We start from the raw sequence: 9,592 nt of genomic DNA on the forward strand, positions 1-9,592 counted from the left end.
TATGCCAAGATCACCAGACTTAAGATTAGCTACTTTCCTAAGGAGCAAGTCTGATCAATACCTCCACCCACTAACTCCACTGCTACTTTATTATTTTCCATCAGCCACCTTTTGCACGGCCTAGCGTAACTTTATGGAGATACAATCAATCTACTTGTAAAAGCTATCTGATGTATTTACGTTTGTTGTGCTTTTTAATTATTATTATTATGTTCTTTACCTTTTGTGATTTTGGGGGGCTGCATAGGATCAGGAGCAATAATTATTTCCTTCTCTTTTACACTTATGTATAAGAAATTACATTAAACAATCATGAATCTTGATTTATTTTCATCCACATATCAGAAGTTTTCATGTTGTGTATAAATCTGAGCAAATTGCACTCCATTCATAACCCCATCTTTTCAGACAGTAAACATTGCATTCTAAAGATAGGTGCATGGCCCTACATACAAACATGCTCCCACAATAAAACATCCAAAAGTCCAGCATAATTACATACATTGGTTCTTGTAAATAGCAGAACTAGTTTGTTCTCCCTTCCTTTTAATAATCTTACTATTAATTGTCCGCTGTACTTTTGATGCTACTTATTACAATATTGTGGAGTACTACATATCAAGTGATTTTTTTGTGTATTTTCCAATATATGAGTAAAATCAACTGAGACCATAAGACACAGGAGCAGAAGTAGGTCATTCGGCCCATCAAGTCTGCTCTGCCATTCAATCATGGTCTGATCCAATTCTTCCAGTCATCCCCACTCCCCTGCCTTCACCCCATTCCCTTTGATTCCTGGCTAATCAAGGACTTATCTATCTCTGCCTTAAATGCACCCAATGGCTTGGCCTCCACAGCCACTCATGGCAACAAATTCCACAGATTTATCACCCTCTGACTAAAGTAATTTCTCCACATCTCAGTTCTAAATGTTCATCCTTCAATCCTGAAGTCATGTCCTCTCGTCATAGAATCCTGTACCATGGGAAATAACTTTGCCATATCTAATCTGTTCAGGCCTTTTAACATTTGAAATGTTTCTATGAGATCCCTCCTCATTCTCCTGAACTCCAGGGAATACAGCTCATGAACTGCCAGACGTTCCTCATACTGTAACCTTTTCATTCCTGGAATCATTCTCGTGAATCTTCTCTGAACCCTCTCCAATGTCAGTATATCCTTTCTAAATAAGGAGACCAGAACACCACACAATACTCCAAGTGTGGTCTCATGAGTGCCTTATAGAGCCTCAACATCACATTCTTGCTCTTATATTCTATACCTCTAGAAATGAATGCCAACAATGCATTTGCCTTCTTCACAACCAACTCAACCTGAAGGTTAACCTTTAGGGTATCCTGCAAAAGGACCCAAGTCCCTATGCATCTCTGCATTTTGAGTTCTCTCCCCATCTAGATAATAGTCTGCCCATTTATTTCTTCCACCAAAGTGCATGACCATACACTTTCCAACATTGTATTTCATTTGCCACTTCTTTGCCCATTCCCCTAATCTATCTAAGTGTCTCTGCAGGCTCTCTGTTTCCTCAACACTACCCACTCCTCCACCTTTCTTTGTATCATCGGCAAATTTAGCCACAAATCCATTAATACCTTAGTCCAAATCATTGACATACATCATAAAAAGCAGCGGTCCCAACACAGACCCCTGTAGAACTCCACTGGTAACCTGCAGCCAGCCAGAATAGGATCCCTTTATTCCCACTCTTTGTTTTCTGCCAACCAGCCAATGCTCCACCCATGCTCATAACTTCCATGGACTCTTACCTTGCTAAGCAGCCTTATATGTGGTATCTTGTCAAAGGCCTTCTGAAAATCCAAGTACGCCACATGTACTGCATCTCCTTTGTCCACCTGCTTGTAATTTCCTCAAGGAATTGCAGTAGGTTTGTCAGGCAGGATTTTCCTTTTATAAAACCATGCTGGCTTTGACCTATCTTGTCATGTGCCTCCTGGTATTCTGTAATCTCATCCCTAACAATCGATTCCAACAACTTCCCAACCATTGATGTCAGGCTAACAGGTCTATAGTTTCCTTTCTGCTGCCTCCCACCCTTCTTAAATAGCAGAGTAACATTTGCAATTTTCCACTCATCTGGGACAGTGCCAGAATCTATCTATTCTTGACAGATCATCATTAATGCCTCCGTAATCTCTCCAGCTACTTCCTTCAGAACCCAAGTGTGCATTCCATCAGGTCCAGGAGATTTATCCACCCTCAGACCATTAAGCTTCCTAAACACCTTCTCAGTCGTAATTTTCATCGCACAAACTTCATTTCCTTGACACTCTTGAATGTCCGGTATACTGCAGATGTCTTCCACTGTAAAGACTGATGCAAGATACGCATTCATTTCCTCTGCCATCTCTGCATTTCTCAGTACAATATCTCCAGTGTCATTTTGTATTGGTCCTATGTCTACCTTTGGCTCTCTTTTACCTGTTATGTACTTAAAAAAGCCTTTAGTATCTTCTTTAATATTAGTCGCCAGCTTCCTTTCATAATTCATCTTTTCCTTCCTAATGACCTTCTTAGTTTCCTTCTGCAAGTTTTTAAAAGCTTCCCAATCCTTTATCTTCCCACTAGCTTTGGCTTCCTTGTGTTCCCTCTTTTTTGCTTTTACTTTGGCTCTGACTTCACTTGTCAGCCACAGTACTGTCTCTATTCCCTTTGAAAATTTCTTCCTATTTGGAATATCTCTGTCTTATACTTCCCTGATTTTTTGCAGAAACTCCAGCCATTGCTGCTTCTGCTGTCCTTCCTGCAAATGTCCCTTTCCAGTCAACTTCGGCCAGTTCCCCTTTCATGCCATTGTAATTGCCTTTATTCCACTGAAATGCCAACACTTTGGATTTTATTTTTTCCCTCTCAAATTTCAATGTGAACTGGGTCATATTGTGATCACTGTTCCCTAAGGGTCTCTTTACCTTAAGCTCTCTTACCACCTCTGGATCATTGTACAACATCTAATCCAGCATAGCCGGTCCCCCATGGACTCAACAACAAGCTGTTCTTGTTGCAAGGACGAGGCTGAGGATGAATCCAAGTGCAGGACACAGGCGCGGAGGCAGAGTCGTGAGGCGTTAGCACCACTGCAAATGGGGAACCGGTATCCAGGAGAGTCTTTACACAGAGACAAGGTTTACGTAGAGTATCCAGAAAATGATGCGGAGCTCAGAACTGACAGTCCCAAGGAATCAGGAAATGAGGTTTACTCACACTAGAGTCAACCAACGAACTGGCAAAGCATGGCTGTGCCGTCCGAGTTTTATCCTATGTTCGCTAATGGGAACCAGGTGTTTTGTAATTAGTGGAACTGGGAATGATTGGAAATCAGACAAGGGGATTAAGGCCCAAGTAAGGAGGTAATAACAAGGTGGAGAATTGCCAGACGAGACCATGACAGTCATCTCCCCTCAACGGGAGCCTCCAGGCGGTCCTCCAGGCTTGTCCGGATGGTCCTGATGGAAGTCTTTGATGTGGGAGGGGTCCAGGATGAAGGAGTGCGGAACCCAGGAACGTTCCTTTGGGCCGCACCCTTCCCAGTTGACCAGGTATTGGAGGCCCCTGCCCTGACGGCACACATCTAGTAGTCGACGGACGGTGTATGCCGGATGGTTGTCAATGATCCGGGCGGATGGAGGGCTTTGGTCAGAGGACACAAGGGGCTGACGGAAAGTGGTTTTAATTGAGAAACATGAAAAGTAGGATAGATGTGCATAGATCTTGTTAGTTGAAGTTGGACTGCTGTGGGATTGATGATACTTTCGACCTTGAAAGATCCCAGGAAGTGAGGGGCGAGTTTCTTAGACTCATTTTTGAGAGGGTTGTCTTTGGATGAAAGCCACACCATCTGCCCAGGTCAATACTCAGGCACGGGAATCCAGTGTTGATCGGCAATCCTCGTATTGCGATCGGCTGATCTGAGCAGGGCTGTGTGTGTGTCCTCCCAAACCTTGTGGCACCGCTCAACAGGCAGCACTGCAATCTCCTCTTCTTGTGCGGGGAACAGCAGGGGTTGGTACCCAAAGAAGCACTCGAAGGGAGACCTTCCGATGGCAGTACTAACCAGAGAGTTGTGGGCCTACTCAACCCAGGTGAGGTGGTCACTCCAGGTAGACGGGTTGTTAGTTGTAATACAATGTAGCGTCACCTCCAAGTCCTGGTTGACCTGTTCTGTTTGCCCATTCATCTGTGGGTGGAAGCCGGGTGACAGACTGACTGAGGCATCTAGGGCTTGACAGAAGGCCTTCCATACCTGCGAGATGAATTGGGGACCTCAATCGGAGACGATGTCCGTGGGGATTCCGTGGAGGCAGAAGACAAGAAGGTCTGCAGTTTCCTGAGCAGAAGGGAGTTTAAAGAGGACTACAAAGTGCACCGTCTTGGAGAACCGGTCTACCACGGTGAGTACAGTGGCGTTTCTGTGTGAAGGGGGTAGACTGGTGATGAAATCTAGGGCGATGTGCAACCAAGGATGACCAGAGACAGGTAGGGGACGAAGTAATCCCACAGGTGGCTGATGGGAGGCTTTCCACGGGCACAGACGGAACATGCAGAGACATAGGAACTGGTATCCGCCTCCATGGAAGGCCACCAAAAGGGTCTTTTCAGGAGTGTGCCCCCACCAGAGAATCTCCCAAGTGAGGGTTGCCACCACACAGGATGGTGGGAGGATAGTCTCTGGGCTGGAAGTGTCCTTCTTGGAGTTGTATTGGCGGGAGAGCACATCCAGCTTCCCATTCTTGGACCTTGGACGGTATGTGAAGGAAAACTTGAACCGTCTAAAAAATAATGCTCAATGGACCCGGTGGGAGTTCAAACGTTTGGCGGTCTGAATGTATCGCAGGTTCTTATGATCAGTCCAAACAATAAACGGGTGTTTCACCCCCTCCAACCAGTGCCTCCTCTCCTCCAATGCTAGCTTGACCGCCAGTAGTTCCCAATTCCCCATGTCGTAATTTCACTCAGTGGGGGACAGTCAGCGAGAAAAGAAGGCACAGGGATGAAGCTTTTCATCCGGACTTGACCGTTGGGACAGGATTGCTCCTACCCCGGAGTCGGAGTTGTCAACCTCAACAATGAATTGAGGGGAGGGGTCCGGTTGGACCAGGATGGGAGCAGTTGTGAACCACCTCTTCCGGTCAGTGAATGCGGAATCAGCCTCGGAGTCCCAACAAAAAGGTATGGTAGGCGAGGTAAGGGCCGCCACCCGACTGTAATCCCTGATAAATTGGCGATAAAAGTATGCAAACCCCAAAAACTGCTGAAGTTGCTTGTGGGTCGTGGGTCTGGGCCATTCTTCCATTGCCCGGATCTTCACAGGATCCTCACCTGCCCGCTGTCGATGATGCAGCCCAGGAAGCTGACCGAAGGGACGTGGAACTCACATTTCTCCACCTTCACAAATAACTTGTTCTCCCACAGTTTCTGGAGGACTAGACGGACATGGTGAAGTGTTTCTAGGGGCTGCTAGAAAATATTAAGATATCATCTAGATAGACGAACATGAAGTGATTAATAAAGTCCCTCAGTACATCATTGATTAGGGCTTGAAAAACATCGGGGGCATTGGTGAGGCCAAACGGCATGACCAAGTATTCAAAGTGGCCCAGAGGTGTATTAAAGGCCGTCTCCCTCCCTCATCCTGACTAGATGGTAGGCGCTACGAAGGTCCAACTTTGTGGCTCCGTGAAGTGGTTCAAATGCTGAGTTACTGAGGGGTAGTGGGTACTTATTTTTAACTGTTATATTGCTTAGGCCTCTTTAATCAATATAAGGACAAAGTGACCCATCCTTCTTCTCTACAAAGAAGAAACCAACACCCACCGGGGAGGATGAGGGTCGAATAATGCCCGCCGCGAGGGACTCACTAATGTATTTCTCCATAGCCTCTCTCTCTGGTTGGGATAAGTTATAAAGACAACTGGTGGGTAACCAGGCCCCAGGGAGAAGGTCAATAGTGCAATCATACAGGTGGTGCGGAGGCAGGGAAAGAGCCTGTTGTTTGCTCAATACCTGTCCCAGATCATGGTATTCTGCAGGGACTCTGGACAAGTCGAAGGGTTCCAAGACAGGCGGGGTCGCAGTAGCCTCACGAGAGGATGGAGCCGACCGCAGACAGGTGGCGTGGCTAAACGGGCTCCAGCTGGCTATCCTCCCGGTAGACCAGTCGATGTAGGGGTTGTGGTGGTTCAGCCAGGGCTATCCTAGAACTACAGGGGCTTGAGGAGAATGGATGAGATTAAATCATACCTCCTCTCGATGGTTTTCGGACAGAATCAAGGTCAGGGGTGGCGTACAGTGGGAAAACCAAGCCCGCAGTTTTCCGTCCAGAGCCCAGGCCTCCAGATGGGTACTTAACGGCTCCCAAGGTATTCCGGCCCGGGAGGCTAGGTCCTCGTCCAGCAGATTTCCCTCAGCACCGGAATCCACCAAGGCCGATAGGGACAGGGACTGTTGTTGATAAATCACGGTAGCCGGGATCTGCATCCGAGTCTGGGGGACTGAAGGGAGTGTCATCTGGCTCACCAGGGTCCCCTTTTCTACTGGTGAGCCCTCCCTTTTGGCTGCAGAGGACAGTTATCCCAGAAATGTCCCGGCTGGCAGAAATAGTAACAATCTCCCGCTCTCCACCTCCGAAGTCGTTCGGCAGGGGAGAGACGGTTCCATCCCAGCTGCATTGGTTCCTCCCCCAGGGTAGTGGGGACGGTTGAAGCAGGAGCTATAATTGGAGTGGCTGGGGAAGGGAGGCTGGCTGAAGATGGTACGGTGGGATGTGGGCTGACCCGAGGAGCGGGGCGACTGGTCTATTCTCTCAGGCGCTCTTGAAGTCGATTATCGAGCCTGGTGGCTAGAGAGATCAGAGAGTCCAGGCTGCCTGCATCATCACTCGCTGCCAGTTCGCCTTTTATCTTACCTGAGAGGCCCTGCTGGAACACCTCCCGTAGTGCCTCGTCATTCCACCCAGAGTGGGCCGCTAATGTTCGGAACTTGATGGAGTATTTTGCTACACTTCGCGAACTCTGACAGAGAGTTAACAAGTGCTTAGCGGCATCCTTACTGCAAATGGGCTATTCAAAGAGCTTCCTCATTTCAGAGACGAAGGAGGGGAAGGAGGAATAGTGGATGCATTAGTGATAATTTTTCAAAACTCTTTAGATTCTGGATTAGTTCCTGACGATTGGAGGCTGGCTAATGTAACCCCGCTTTTTAAAAAAGGGGGGAGAGAGAAACCAGGGAATTATAGACCGGTAAGCCTGACATTGGTGGTGGGGAAAATGCGAGACTCAGTTATCAAAGATGTGATAATAGCACATTTGGAAAGCGGTGAAATCATCGGACAAAGTCAGCATGGCTTTGTGAAAGAAAAACCATGTCTGATGAATCTCATAGAATTTTTTGAGGATGTAACTAGTAGAGTGGATAGAGGAGAACCAGTGGATGTGGTATATTTGGATTTTCAGAAGGCTTTTGACAAGGTCCCACACAGGAGATTAGTGTGCAAACTTAAAGCATATGGTATTGGGTGTATGGTATTGATGTGGATAGAGAATTGGTTGGCAGGCAGGAAGCAGAGAGTAGGAATAAACAGGACCTTTTCAGAATGGCAGGCAGTGACTAGTGGGGTACTGCAAGGCTCAGTGCTGGGACCCCAGTTGTTTACAATATATATTAATGACTTAGACGAGGGAATTAAATGCAGCATCTCCAAGTTTGTGGATGACACGAAGCTGGGTGGCAATGTTAGCTGTGAGGAGGATGCTAAGAGGATGCAGGGTGACTTGGATAGGTTAGGTGAGTGGGCAAATTCATGGCAGATTCAATTTAATGTGGATAAATGTCAGGTTATCCACTTTGGTGGCAAGAACAGGAAAACAAATTATTATCTGAATGGTGGCCAATTAGGAAAAGGGGAGGTGCAACGAGACCTGGGTATCATTGTACACCAGTCATTGAAAGTGGGCATGCAGGTACAGCAGGTGGTGAAAAAGGCGAATGGTATGCTGGCATTCATAGCAAGAGGATTTTTGAGTACAGGAGCAGGGAGGTACTACTGCAGTTGTACAAGGCCTTGGTGAGATCACACCTGGAGTATCGTGTGCAGTTTTGGTCCTCTAATCTGAGGAAAGACATTCTTGCCATAAAGGGAGTACAAAGAAGGTTCACCAGATTGATTTCTGGGACGGCAGGGCTTTCATATGATGAAAGACTGGATCGACTAGGCTTATACTCACTGGAATTTAGAAGATTGAGGGGGATCTGATTGAAACATATAAAATTCTGAAGGGATTGAACAGACTAGATGTAGGAAGATTGTTCCCAATGTTGGGGAAGTCCAGAATGAGGGGTCACAGTCTGAGGATAAAGGGGAAGCCTTTTAGGACCGAGATGAGGAAAAACTTCTTCACACAGAGTAGTGAATCTGTGGAATTCTCCACCACAGGAAACAGTTGAGGCCAGTTCATTGGCTATATTTAAGAGGGAGTTAGATATGGCCCTTGTGGCTAAAGGGATCAGGGGGTATGGAGAGGAGGCTGGTACAGGGTTCTGAGTTGGATGATCAGTGTGATGAAGGCCCGTCACTGACTACGGACAGCACATGGCGCTCAGTAAAACACTCATCCCCGGCTGTAATAGTGACTGGGTCTGAAACAGAGCTGCTGCATGGAGCTGTCTCATATAGAGGCAGCAGCAACCTGCACAGGTGTGCTGATGGTGGAGGATACCATCTTTAATTGGATAATTGAGTTAATTAGCTTTTGGTTGCTCTAGGGGAAGGGGCTTAGCAGTTATAAGCCTCAGGTTACCAAGGCTTTGGGGTTAGTTTTCCCACAATTGACCCACAGTTTTTTTGTGACAATCAGCCATGATCATACTGAATGGTGGTGCAAGCTCGAAGGGCCAAATGGCCTACTCCTGCACCTATTTTCTATGAACAGACCTCTGGTCAGTTGTCCCAGATTGCGGTGGCCTATGCCAAGGCATCCCCTCGTAACAGCCCCATGATGTATGCAATCTTTGATCTGTCCAAGGTGTACGTACGTGGCTGTTGCTCAAAGACCAAAGAGTATTGTAATAAAAAGGCCCAACACTTCCCTAGGTCCCCAACGTAGGGTTCCAGTTCGGGTATGTACGACTCTTGAGGGGAATGTGTTGTCGATCCAAGGGGCGTCGCCATCCCAGGCTCTTCGGTTTGGTCAGTCGGGGTTCTTGGAAGGGACGGAGTAAGAGAAACGGATACCCAGTCAAACTACTCACTGCCCTGCCTCACATTCATGGACAGCGCACGAAGGTTTTCCATGACCTCTCTGAGCAGTTGGTCATGGGCGTCCAATAGTTAGCCCTGGCTGGCAAAGGCCTGTTGCACGGGGTCCGTGTCTGCTGGGTTCATTCTGAGCCAGTTCGTTCTGTTGCAAAGATGATGCTGAGGGTGAACCCAAGTGCAGGACACAGGTGCGGAGGCAGAGTCATGAGACGTTAGCACTGCCGTGAACGGGGAACCGGTATCCACCGGAGTCTTTACACAGAGACAAGGTTTACGTAGAGTATCCAGGAAATGATGCAGAGC

This window comes from Mobula birostris, chromosome 4 (assembly GCF_030028105.1).
Source record: "Mobula birostris isolate sMobBir1 chromosome 4, sMobBir1.hap1, whole genome shotgun sequence".
In the NCBI taxonomy this organism is placed as follows: Eukaryota; Metazoa; Chordata; class Chondrichthyes; order Myliobatiformes; family Myliobatidae; genus Mobula; species Mobula birostris.